This window comes from Xenopus laevis, chromosome 1L (assembly GCF_017654675.1).
Source record: "Xenopus laevis strain J_2021 chromosome 1L, Xenopus_laevis_v10.1, whole genome shotgun sequence".
NCBI classification, from domain to species: Eukaryota; Metazoa; Chordata; class Amphibia; order Anura; family Pipidae; genus Xenopus; species Xenopus laevis.
Window position 1 is genome coordinate 130,765,149 of NC_054371.1, and position 14,718 is coordinate 130,779,866.

Below are 14,718 nucleotides of genomic sequence, written 5' to 3' on the forward strand. Positions count from 1 at the left end.
TGAAAAAGATCGAAATTTTTTTTGGGGCTCCCCTTCTTCCCCCCTACATTTCCTAACTCATGGCAACTTAACTATACAGTGGGCACATGTGTAGGGCAAAACAAAAAAATTTATTTGATTTTTTTAAGGTTTCCCAGGCATTTGTAGTGATTGTACGTATTCCTCCATTGAAATTTGAATTTGGCGCCGTATGCAAATTAACCATCGCTAGCGTAACTTCGCTCTGCTTAGCGAATCAACGCTAGCGCAACTTCGCAACCTTACGCTACCCCTGAGCGCAACTTCGGAGCGCTGGCGAAACTACGGCTGGCGAAGTGCGGCGAAGTTACGCCTGGCACAACTACGAATCTTAGTGAATTTGCCCCATAAAGCTTTAATAAAAATTAATGTAAACAAGGCTCCAGGGCCTGATGGCATACACCCCCGGGTTCTAAGAGAGCTTAGTTCAGTTTTAGACCAGCCCCTATTTCTGATTTTCTCTTTTTTTCTCTGATTCATTTTCATCTGGTATGGTGCCTATGGATTGGAGAAAAGCTGATGTTATTCCAATATTTAAAAACGGAATACGATCTCAGCCTTAATCACATTCAAAATTTTGTCCTACTGAATGGCATTACGAGCAGCAATCAGCATGGCTTTATGAAGGATAGGCCATGTCAGACAAATTTGATTGCTTTTTATGATGAGGTAAGTAAGATGCTGGACAGTGGGGGGGGCAGTAGATGTGATCTATTTGGATTTTGCCAAAGCGTTTGATACTGTGCCCCACAAACAACTGCTTTCTAAACTAAGGTCTGTTGGGCTTAATGAAGTCATTTGCACATGGATAGGAAACTGGCTACAGGATCGGGTACAGAGGGTGGTTGTTAATGGGACATTCTCTACTTGGAGTAAGGTTCTTAAGGGGGTTCCTCAGGGCTCGGTATTGGGTCCACTTTTATTTAACTTGTTCATTAATGACTTAGGGGAGGGTGTTGTAAGTAATGTATCAGTGTTTGCAGACGACACAAAACTATGCAGCCCAATTAATTCCATGCAGGATGTGGCATCCTTGCAACATGATCTTGACAAACTGGCAATCTGGGCAGCTAAGTGGCAAATGAGATTCAATGTTGATACATGTAAAGTCATGCACCTGGGATGTAAATATATCCAAGCCACTTATACCCTTAATGGGACTGCACTAGGCAAATCCATTATGGAAAAGGACCTTGGAGTCCTTGTAGATGATAAACTTGGCTGTAGCAAGCAATGCCAGTCAGCAGCATCAAGGGAAAATAAGGTCTTGAGCTGTATTAAAAGGGGCATAGAGTCACGTGAGGAGGGGGTCATTCTTCCACTGTATAGAGCAATTGTAAGGCCCCATCTAGAATATGCCGTACAGTTTTGGTCTCCATCACTCAAACAGGACATTATTGTATTAGCGAGGGTACAGAGAAGGGCAACTAAGCTGGTAAAAGGTATGGAAAATCTTAGCTATGAGGAACGACTGGCCAAGTTGGGGATGTTCACGCTGGAGAAGAGGCGCTTAAGGGGAGATATGATAACTATGTATAAATATATAAGGGGATCATATAATAATCTCTCTAATGCTTTATTTACCAGTAGGTCTTTCCAACTGACACAAGGTCACCCATTCCGATTAGAAGAAAAGAGGTTCCGCCTAAATATTTGGAAGGGGTTTTTACAGTGAGTGAAGATGTGGAATTCTCTGGCTGAATCAGTTGTACAGGCTGATACATTAGATAGCTTTAAGAAGGGGTTGGATGGCTTTTTAGCAAGTGAGGGAATACAGGGTTATGGGAGATAGCTCATAGTACACGTTGATCCAGGGACTTGTCTGAGGCAAATTGGAGAGGCTTCAGATGTTTTTTTTTGCCTTCCTCTGGATCAACTAGCAGATTAAAAAAAAAACTAAAAGGTTGAACTTGATGGACGTGTGTCTTTTTTCAACCTTACTTACTTACTTACTATGTAAGTCATCAAGTCTATATAAGAATTAATATATAAGAATTAAAAATGAAATGCCAACAAACATCAATATTAAATAATAATAAACATTTAGAAAAAAATAAAATGGGTAAAACATGGAAAATATTAAATACACATCTGAAAAACACTTTTTGGTTAAAGCAAGCAAAGGCAGTTAATATAGAATATAATTCCCACGGTTTCAGCTACATGAAATGCTGAACCAATAAAAATAGTGTGCAGGCTTCTTAATGTAAATAATTATAATAAATAGATCACACCGCATGTCTGACCTTTTTTAATCTGTCTCCTGCAGACTCATGTGCTCTTTGGATAGCTGAAAGCTTGTTGAGCGACATGCCAATGAACAATGAAATAGTAAAATATAATGACAACTACATATCAAGGTTTGATGTTACTTAGTCTCCGCGAGGAAATTTCTATCATGCAGACCGGGTGGTCATTTAAATTGCAAGGCAGGAACATTTAAAAACATGAAATTTTTTGGTTTCTGCCAAAGAGTATTCCACAGTATGAGGTAGCTAGCTGAATTTCTGTTAGGATCTTGATTGAAACAAGCTGCTGTCCCATTGGTGTTCATTGGGCAACTAGCCAGTTCTAAAGTGATGTCAATATATTTTTTGTCTGTTAGTGTTCTGTCCAAGCAACTTTAAAAACACTCCAGTTCTGATATATTATGATTTGCATGGTGTTTTTTTTCTTCTTTTGTTGGACCAAATAACACATTCTTTTTAATTTAAACAGTATAAATGATATTTATCTGCTCTATCTGACTATACTACAGTTTGCAGATGTTTTTATGTTGTGGGCTGAACAGATATACAACCAAATGGTCTTAATTCTATGCAGCTAGAGTTGCAAAAGGCACAGACATATACACAAGAAAAAACACACGTATGAATTAAAATTGTACAATATGAATTAATATTGTAACAGAATTCTTTGCTGATTAATTATCTGTGAGCTGTTGATGTTGCATAAATTTAAGACTGTTGGAAATGAATCATAAGCCATCTCTGGGCCTTGGTTCCATTGATGTGTGTGTGTTGCTATCATACATACAGTAAATGTAAAATGTAAAACACTCACTCTCACTATTTTTTGTTGCAGTATTACTGCAAAAGTCTTGGGCAGCATCCGGTAGAGAGAAGGTTGTGTATCTGTGGGTTTATTTCAGGTTTACCTCTTGTTGGAACTCAAGATTTTCTCATGTGGCAAGTCTTTTCCATCTGTTTATACAATACCGATATAGTTCTTCATGCTGACTACTTTTTTTTTATCTAGGCTAATAACTTAGATCCTAGCTTGTTACTTTATACTGTATCTGTTCTCTCCTGTATGTAATGCAGGACAAATAGAGCTGGTGGAAGGATTTTGAGGCTTGCATTCTGCAGCTCTCAAACCCATTTAAGAAATCTGCAGTTTAGACCAAACCAATGGAGCCCTCAATATGTATGATGTTTTGATAATGTACTAGGCATGGTATCTGTACTCTGTAACATGCTATATTACAATAGTGTTTGGGTGTTTATAACCTGTTTAGAAAAAAAATCTGATCACAACAAGCACCCCAGTTGCATATTGAATTGGGAAAAACCTATATTTTATTCCATTAGTAGTTGGAGTGCACTTTTAATAATGTCGCCTTACGAGAACTTACCAAAACCTTACAAATATGTAAATAGAAAAATTATTATTCCATACCTTATTCCCAAATATAGCTATGTAGGTGGAAAAATGCCAGAATTATCTTATGTAGGAAAGCTTACACTATATAGAAATAAAAGAACACATTTAATTAAACCAAATGGCCTTCAGTTATCCACAGAATACTATAACTTCATAGGATGCACTAAAAAAGGTAATGCACTCCACCTCTAATCTATTCTTAGAGAGAGACAATATACATGCTGTTAATCTCTTTTATGGTGGCAACACTGCTGAGGACCCTTTTATTTACAGGTATAGGCACATCTTTACATCTACAGACTTCTGTAAAAGCAAGTACCAAAGAAGTCCAAAGGTTAGACCCATCTGGCGCACCATGTTTAATCTACAGCTAGATGCCTTAAATGGAACCAAATGATCAATTTAAGAGAATTTGGTTTTTATCTCTTCTCTACATGACTATAATGAAAACAAGTAATGGCACTCAAACAACTTGGGCTCATTTCTTGACTTCGCAGAACAAATTCAAAGCATTTCCTAAAGTAGATTCATGTGACACAAAAGGGAGCAATTTTAGCTCCATCATCAGACTCTACTCTGTCTACGGGCTGTACAATAAAAGTCATACATACAGTGCATAAGAAAGATTCCTTAGAATTTGGCATGAAATTATACAGTCTCTGAAAAAGTAAACAATAAAGAGTTTGAGGTTTTTCAGTAGATGGGAATTATGCATACTAAATGAGTCAAGAGGGTTTTAAATGGTTTCAAATTCTACGTTACTATGTTCAGGTTAAAGAAAAAATAAATAAATTCTACTATTTCCAGCCGAATGCAATCGCCCATATGGGTTTTCATATATCTTGCAATATCTTGGAAACAAACACACTTCACAGCTGAAGAAAGCATGTGATCAAGCTTGTTAAAAAAAAACAGCACGTATTGTATATATTGTGTAGATCAGAGTGGAAGGGAAAGGCTTGCACGTGTCTTATTCTGCACCTGAGAGCCAAGAGAACTGAGTTTTGCTCAATCCCAAATAATGAAGTGATACTTGACTAATTCTATGACTTTATTGCCAGGCACTGTTGAGAAAGCAACACAAATCTCAGTAAGATTTTGACTTGGAAGAGAGGAATATTCTACTTAAGCTCAAATATTAAACATCTACTGTAGAAGGATGTTTGGTTCCTCTCTAATACTTATTAACGCACACGTTTCCAACACACTGGCTGCTCTTTGTAGCAAAACTTTTCTTCCAAATGCTAATATAGACTTGTGGGGAATGTAAGAAAAGGTGCACAGTTTCACCATGTTTTGTAACAGCCTTCAAACAGCTGTCAAAAAAATGCTTACTAATGACTGGTTGCTGTTCGGGCAAGTTCCTAAATGGCTTACTATGTATTACTAAAATAGATCAAGTGTTTTTTTTACTAGAAGTAAAAAATTACATTCCAATTTTTGCCTTTTTTTCATGTGTGACTTTTATTATATTCCCCACATAGGGGTATATTTAAAGTTAGAGGTTGCCACAGTCCTCTAGAGTGAAACTCTGCCACTCTCCATTCATTTCTATGGGATTTTGAAAAGAGTATTTATCAGTTTTTATCAATTTTCCACCCATTGATAATTTACTAAGCAGTGAAAATTCGGCAGTGATTGTTTCGCAGGCAGCTCAACACTTTGACAGGCGGAAATTCGCTCAGACAACGCTAATTCACTAACATGCTAAGTTGCGTCCAGGGCGCCGAACGCTGGTGAACGATGCGCTACCATTAATATGGCAAGCATAGAAAAGTTGCGCTAGCATTGGCTAATTTGCATACGGCGGGAAGTTATAATTGAATGGATGTATATGTTGCAGCATACATTACACTACACAAGCCCAGGGAAACCTTAATAAAATAAAATAGAGTTGTTATATTGCCCTAAATATGAGCCCAGTGTATAGTTTATGTGCTATATGTTAGGAACTGTAGGGGGGAAGCGTGTTACCCCAAAAAAAATCTATGCTCTTTTGCAGCCTATCACCCTGAAAAAAGGAAAAAAAAGCCAGCGTTTTAGACAACAAAATTTTGAGGAACTCCTATCTACTCTATTACACTTCGCCTGGTCTAAGATGGCGAAGGTAAGTCTATCGCAAGAGGTAACGTTCAGTAAAATCTGCATCTTAATGAATTTGCGTAGTTACGTCCTTTCGCCAGAGCGCAACTTTGCCTGGCGATTGAGTGCGAATAAGCGCCAGCGTCAGTCTCTTTCGCTAGCGAAGTTATGCCTGTGTCCGTTAGTAAATCGACAAAGTAGCGAAATGACGTCACGCTGGCGAATTTTCGCCCATCGTTAGTCACTTCGCCCTTTAGTAAATTTGCCCCTTAGAGTGCAGTTCTTAGTGGTGCAATGGGGCTTTGTACTTAACTCAGTGTAGAGTTGCTCTAATTGTAACCAGCTTGTATCTTATAAATGTAAATCTTTGTAAACATACATTCTGTAGAGAAAAGTATCTTCTAAAATCCTTGGAAAATGACTGCTGGGAATTATTACAATTTTGCAACCTGAGAGTTTTGAGAGGTTAGTTAGATTTCCTGCTATGACCAGTGTAACATCATTGAACAAGAAGTTACAGGGACTTTGGTCCCTAGAGGAAACTAAGGCAATGATCAAGTATTCACTTCTCGCTGGCTGTAGTCCCTGTTTCAAGGATATGGGTATTTAGAAACATTAAGTTAAAAGTCACCTTGTTACAATACCGGGGAGTATGCATTCTTTGCAGCTACAAGAATATGGCTCTGGGTTATAGTTAGAATCCATTTTCACTAGCATTAATATATATATATTCTTATGGTGAAAGTGAAGCTTGGCAACTGTCAATTTAACTTGCATTAAGTAGAATATATGAAATGTAATGCTAAGTGTTAGTTCTAATGTCTGCTGATAGTTTCTGCATGTTTTCTAATACATTAAATAACTGTAATACTGGGGAAAGTTTACTATGTAGAAAATGAAAGCAACAGTCCACGGAATGAGTGTCTCATATGAGAATTGTAGGACAAGTCTCATTTTCCTGTCTGGATCTATTCACTCTTATGACAAAAACGTTCCATGAAAAAGAACATAAACACACTAGATTGCCTGCTGCTATGAAAAAAAAACTGAAGTTGTTATTCATCTGGAAAAATATTTCAGCGACCAAAAAGCATCAACAGAAATAAATATGCTCATTTCTCTAGAGTGGGAATCTGGACAAAAATTAGACTGTTGAATATACTAATTACACATGCATGAAAAAAATTAATATATGCAGAAGGTTAATGCAGATCAGCCTTAGCAATTATATATAAGGTCAGCCAAAGTGGCTGGAGGTGGAAAGATCATTAAAAACAGAGATGCATGACCTTAATTCTGGTTAATTCTGGATAATGGTTGCTCTCTCTTGAAGTGAGTTAAAGATCTTTGTTTTGTGAAACAGGTCAGATATTTAAAACGTAAATAAGGGGTCATGGAATGCATATCATATAGAAATGCTGAAATCTTGCCCCAACATCCCCATCCATGAATGCTTCTCATTCCAGTGCCCCGGGTAGCAATATGTCTGCCCTTGTGAAATTCAATTACAGATATGGGATCCGTTATCTTGAAACCCATTATCCAGAAAGCTCCGAATTACAGAAAGGCAGTCTCCCATAGACTCCATTTTATACAAATAATCCAAGTCTTTCAAAATGATTTCCTTATTCCTCTGTAATAATAAAACAGTAGCTTGTACTTGATCCCAACTAAGATATAATTAATCCATATTGGAAGCAAAACCAACCTATTGGGTTTATTTAATGTTTACATGATTTTCTAGTAGACTTAGGGGCAAATTTACTAAAGGGCAAAGTGACTAATGCTGGCGAAAATCCGGAACTTCGCAGATTTACAGTCGCTGGCATAATTTCACTAGCGAAGGAGATAGACTCTAGCGGGACTTCGCTCCCTAATGCAGGCGAATTTACGCTCTGGCGAATGGACGTAACTTCGCAAATCCACTATGATGCAGATTTTACTGAACGTTACCTCTTGCTCCAGACTTGCCTTCGCCACCTCAGACCAGGCGAAGTGCAATAGATTAGATAGGAGTTCCTTAAAAAATAGTTGAAAAAGTCCCAAAAAACTCTAGCTGGGTGATAGGCTGCAAAAGAGCATACATTTTTTTGGAGTAACTGGCTTCCCCCCTACATTTCCTAACATATGGCACATAAACTATACACTGGGCTCATGTGTAGGGCATTATAACAACTTTGTTTTATTTTATTAAGGTTCCCGGGGCTTGTGTAGTGTAATGTATTTGCTGCAACATATACATCCATTCAACTTTAACTTCCCGCCATATGCAAATTAGGCAACGCTAGCACAACTTCGCTTTGCTTGGTGCAGTAACGCTAGCGCAACTTCACCTACGTTCGGTGCCCTGGATGCAAATTTGGATTTTAGTGAATTAGCGCTGTCCTGGCGAATCTACACCTGGCAAAGTGTTGCGATGTGAGTGAAGCCATCGCTGGCGAATTTTCGGAGGTTAGTAAATTTGCCCCTTAAGGTATGAAGATCTAAACTACAGAAAGATCCATTATCCGGAAACCCCCAGGTCCCGAGCATTCTGGAAAACAGGCCCTATACCTGTATAACAATGACAAACTAATTTCGCTGGTAATCTGAGGACTTTCAAATCCCCTTTAACTTGAATACTTGGAGCTACTTTGCCAGCAAAATTCTGTTTTCTAGGAGGGGGAGAAACTATTTCTGTTCAGTAAAGTGAGAGAAGTCTGAGAATCCATTCATAATCTGGTCAATGTTGTTGAAAGCCATTGAGGTAATGGGATTTCAATTAACGAGATGGATTTAGCTAAGTGCATTTAACTTATGCAATAATGTATTTTCAGTCTGAGCAGCCTACTAGTATCCCTGATTTGGTAGAGAGGTTTACACATATTTTTAGCCATATAGTGTAGCTTAAAATTACTGCTAAATAAGGTCCATTGTATACAATACTAGAAGTAACTCACTGTATTATTTTTTACTGTATTCCTGCAGGCTTTATTGGTTTGTCAAACTCTTCATAGCTTATACTGAGGAAAATGCAGGATTACATTTATTATATTAATCTTGGTTTATTTTGCAAAATTTGCTCACAGTTCTAGAAATGCACTTAAGGGAAGCCATTACAGGTTTGTATTTCCTTATGGCTATTTAAAAATCGAAATTAGATCACAGTTATATACATGTTCCCCAATTCTCTATATAGGGCAGAAGCTTTAAATAGACAGAAAGCTTTTGATTTCAATACCCATGAGAAATGCCTAGCGACAATGTTATTTTTTCCCTAGGTATATAAAAAGAGAAATATTTTTACAAATGCTTAAAACAGTAGCCCAATTCAATCGTCAATGTTTTGGAACAAAGCATGATGAAAGATGTAGTTCAGCAACATCTGGGCTGCATGCTTTAAGCAATATTGCTCAAGAAAAAGTTTCTATGCCAGGATTAAGATCCTACTGTGTGAAGTCCACCTGATCTGTGTAAATCTAGATCCTTATTTTTTTGTTCCTTTCTGAGACCAGGTAACTAAGCAGCAGTATGTCCTTCTTCCTCAAGTTTAATAACAATGTTATCTCTGTATGTTAGATAACAGTAAGATAAGTGACAGCATGCTGTTAGCAGAATTCTTAAAAGTCTTGTATTTGTTATAAGGTTCAGTCTACCTACTTTGGAGCACTAGGATGTGCTGTGAGACAGCTTAGTTCTCCTTTAAAATGTGTATGGGACTGGTAAAATAGCAACTTTTTTTTCTCAGGCAGTCCCCTAGATCTTAGAAAGCTAAGGGGTCCTTAGATATAGAATGGACCTAAGTTCCTGTTCTTATGTTAATGCATGCCTCTGGCAGTTCAGAGACTAGCCAGAGGGTATCACTGTTCTAAAATATTTACGCTGGTGCACAAAGGTGCAGTGGGTCTTTTTTTTCCCTGAACCCTAGATTTGAACTTAGGTTAAGTAAGTGTAAGAATATACTCTATTATAGGTCACCCTATATGTGACAGATACACTAGGGCTAGCTATACGAGCAGCCTGAAGCTCCGCCAAGGAGATTTCGCAAGGATTAGAATCCTGCATGCCAGAGCAGGGACCAAGTTAGACTAAACTAGAGGAGTTTGCTTTGATTCAATTTGAAAGGAATCATGAAAGCTAGGGGGGGGTGACACTTCTCAGTTGACAAAATCACATTGACTGACCCCTGAGGGGCAAATGCTTTAGGCTATATTTGTGAGTATATGCCTAACCATTGTATCTTATTCTCTTGCATAATTCTTTCAAGACTCCTGTATCGATTTACTGTAGTTAATAAAGGCTTCTTTTTTTAAGTTAAACAACCACTGGCATCCATTTTTATTGAAATATAAGAAGTATCGTTCTATTACACCTTGCATCCAACATATATGAGGGCCCAGACCTTATGATTAAGGGGTCTACTGCATAGATTCTATATAAAGCAGAACCATTTAAAGTCCAACATCCATGACTTCACCATGGAACATGGTGAGGAGAAACTGCATGCCTCTGTAAGCCTAGGACATTCTTCAAGTATCATTCTTTGTAGGGCATTCTTCTACTTTCATTGGACTAACCCTGTCAGCCAAAACATTAGCAGTTCGCTAAATATTTTATTCAAACGTTTACAATTTCCTTGAACCGTGTATGTAAACAATTGCAGATCTCAAAAACACAATGTCACAATAATATGGAGATACTTTAAAACAATCGCTGGATTTTATTTATAGGACACTGGCAGCATTAGCCATACTAAGCATCAAAATTTACAAATACATTATGCTTAAATATATTATTCTAGAAATATTTATACCAATTGTTTTTGGGGTGTCTAATTACTAGTGTTGAAATTTCATGAAAAGTGAAACAATCTGTGAAACTCTTATGGAAATTCTTGACATTATAACAAAATATCCAATATGCACCAGTTTTTGGGTGGGGTGTCCCTGCCCACCAAAGAAATATTTGCTGCTGGATATAACAGCAATTGTACTGTATGTGTGGCTCAGATTCAAACAACTAATAATGAGATTTTCCACTGAATTCTTAACATATTGCCAAAGTAATTCTAATTCCAAAAGTTAAGAAAAAAGTCTTAGCTTGTGACCTAGATACAAATTTCTTTTTTATGAGGAGCACAAAACTCCATTAACTGCCTTGTTTGAAGGACACAAACGTGTATTTTGGAACATTTCGTTGTCCAGAGTTTTTCCTGAGGCTGCATTGTCTGTGGGTCACTTTCCTTTGAGTCAATTGGGAAGTGCTGTGCAAATTCACAGCCTGCCATTGCTTGCTAGAGGACATGCCACTCACAGCTTTATTCCGAAGATGAAGAAACTTAATATTCATATTTTTCTTCATATGTATGAAATGTATTTTATCTAAAACATATGAAATATTACAATAGAAGGACAATTCCATATACAACATGCACCTTTACTATGCCAGTTGTCACCTTTCAGAACTAATATATGTAAAATTTAATCCATTTGGCTCCCTCCTTGTAATCTGTTTTAGTTGTCAGGGCTCAGGAGTCATCCCTCCTCACCCTTATACACTTACTCACCCTAACCCTTAAACTGTAACCTTAAGGTTAGGGTGCAGTCAATATGAGAACACTGCAGTACAACCAGTCCCTTTTAGAAGTTATCAATGAGGTTTCACCTTTCTTTCTATCCTATCTATCCTCTCAATGCCTTATTCCTTTTCTCTCTAGCTTGCTCTCTCTTTCTCCTCCAACCTTCCCCCAGGCCAGCTGAGGGGGGTAGGATTTGGGGGTGTTTAGTGCCTCTTTAATTTCCTGCCAAGCCAGTTAAGGGGGCATAAGCTGTTTTGACTGATTCCAAGCTGGACTGTAGAATGTTGTCTGATTAATGTCAGATTAATTGGGTAATAATAATTAATTTTTATTTTTTGCAGCTTGACTGCTATTACCAGTTGCCATGCAGAAAACAATTAAAACATGGTTTACCCATGTATTGCTGAGCTACATACTCCACCATACTCAGATGTATTATCAAAAGTTAAAACATTCTGAGATCTGTAGTCAAGCAATATCTGGAATGGTTTCTTAATGCAACATTGTCCAATATAACGTTTTGCCTACTTTCCATAGCCAGCAGCCCAACTGATGCAAGAGAACCATGCTGAAAGCATTAGCCTAGCAACATCAGCAATATTGTTAAAGAGGGCATATAACTGACTATTTCATTCTCTTCTATACTTACAAATGCCGTTCTCTTTTTAATGTTTTCAACAATTACAATGTAATCAGATGGTTTAGTGCAATTTAGGTGTTTGATACATGCATGGGATGTGTTATCCGGAAACTCGTTATCCAGAAATCTTTGAATTATAGGAAGGCTGTCTCGTATCTCTCCATTTTAATCAAATAATTCAAGTTATTTCCTTTTTCTCTGTAATAACTAATCAGTACCTTGTATTTGATCCCAAAAAATATATAATTAATCGTTATTGGATGCAAAACAATACTTTTGGGTTTTTTTAATGTTTGAATTATTTTTTTAGGCAACCTTAGGTACAGTATGATCCCTTCTCTGGAAAGAATTCTGGATAATGGATCCCATACCTGTACTTCATTTTATTTTTAACGCCTTAGGCAACAATTCTATGACTTCCTCTATAAAAAAGTGTCATACTGTACATACAGTACCAAGAGGGTGGCAGATATTTTATATTTTTTACATATTATTTAATCATTTATGTGATTGTGATAGCACTAGTGATGGGCGAATTTATTCGCCAGGCGTGAATTTGCGTGATTCACCGCCAGTGAATAAATTTGCGAAAATTCGTTGGTGGCGAAAAAACGGACGCCAGCGTCAAAAACGGGCGCCGGCATAAAAAACTAATTTTGCGCCAAATTCGCGAATTTTCCGGCGAAGCAAAATGGCGCAAATTCGCCCATCACTAGATAGCACTAATATATTGTGAAGGCTATGTGTACCCAGGTAGGTCAGGCTTCTCATGGGAGGATACACCATGCTCTTTATGTGCCAAACAGAAAAAATACAGTGAAAAGTAAATCTCACAAAATCACAATATAGAAAAATGTCTATCAGATCCATTTGAGGCTTCCTTTGTGTTTTCTTGCACATCTGTACTTTCTAGGGTAAATGGCCTATCAGTATGACAATATATTGCTTTTACCTAAAATCTCAGTTTTGTTTGAACAGTGCATTTGATTGAAAAGTATGATCCTTGAAAGTAAAGCCAATGTTTATTTGGGAACCGTGTTCTAGGCAACACACTCTGGCAGAAAGTGCCAACAAATATTTTGGTTCTGTCATCGCATGTGTACATTTTAAATATTGTTTCGTCCTGGCCGTCATAACCTGCACGTGCAGCAAAGCTGTGCTTCTTATGGTATATAACCTCATGGGTGTAATAAGTTCTGATGTTGCTATCAGCAGTTTCTGGCTCCAATTATGCTCAGATTCCCCTCCACTTGGGATATCCGCCTTGCTCTCATTTCTTTGTTTGCTTCTTTTTCCATCATGTGGACTCAAGCGTACTTTAGGTCAGTATGGAGCTTTAACCCTCGGGCAGCAAAGCAGGACCTCCTTCTCTTTGGCTTTATTCAACCTGCTTTGTATATCTTGGGAGCATATACATATTACTCTATTTTCCTGAAGCATGATAGGCTAACAGGTTAATCCAGCGTATGATAAAAGTCCATTGCATTTCTAAAACAGAGCCAAATCCTGAAAGTGTGATGTAGTAATCTGGTTTGTTAAACTGTCTCTGGAGTCATGTTGACTTAACTATAACAAACTATATGGAGAAATGTAATAAAAGCCATACGTGGAAAAATAAAATCACAAAGATAAAGAATCTGGAGTTCACACTGTAATACTGTAACAAATATTAGACTGCAAGTTTGAATGGCACATACAGGTTTTTGACAACTGCCTGAAAGTTTCATATTATATCTTTAAAAGCTCAGTTTTACTACATTCACTGCATGTTGGGGCAAAATAAAATAACTTTTCCTCCCAGCAGCGACTGAGGCACTAAATATCTTTGTGGATTCATAAAATGTACTTTATGTTTTATCTCAACATCACCTACTATGTTTCATTATTACCAGAAAGTTGGGGTGATAAAACTGTAGCAGTTGTTTACAAAGCAGTTGCTTAGTGGTCAAAACAAAAAAAATTTGGCTACAACACAGCACGAACCAAATAGGGTCAATATAAATAAAACAGCTAAAAATTTGCTTTTGGTCAAGTAACTCATAATAACCAGAATCAGAAACTTACTTTAAAACAATGATCTCCAACTCATGGCTTATGAGCAACTGCTTCTCACCAAACCCATGGATCTTGCTCCTAGTGGTCTCAAAGCAGGTGCTTAGTTTTGCATTCCTGGCTTGAAGGCAAGCTCAAGTTGCATAAAAACAAGGTGTACTGCCAGACAGAGCCTCCAGTAGGCTGCCAGTCCATACAGGGGCTACCAATAGCCAATCACAGCAACAATTTTGCTCCATCCAGGGTAATTTTGTATGCTCATGTTGTTCCCCAACTATTTTACATCTGAATGTGGCTTATGGGTACAAAAGGTTGGGGAACTATGCTATAGCAGTTTGATAAAACAAATGACCGATTAGATGATAAAGCACTGGAGCAAACGTTAGTACTGTTCTCCAGTGATGGTTATATGGGCAGGGTTCAATTTTGGGAGGGGGATAAACTGACTTTTTTAGTTAGAAACAAAATTGTGGCAGTTTAGCAAAACAACGAGACACTGGCTCCCCGTCAGTAGTTGTAGTGTTGTAATGATGTTTCTGTGGGTTCCAATGAGGGTCCTTTCTTACTTCCCTGTCTGATTAGAGCAGTGATCCCCAATCAGTGGCTCGTGAGCAACATGTTGCTCTCCGACCCCTTTGATGTTGCTCCCAGTGGCCTCAAAAAAAGGTGCTTATTTTTTAAATCCTGGTTAAAAGCAAGCTTTGGT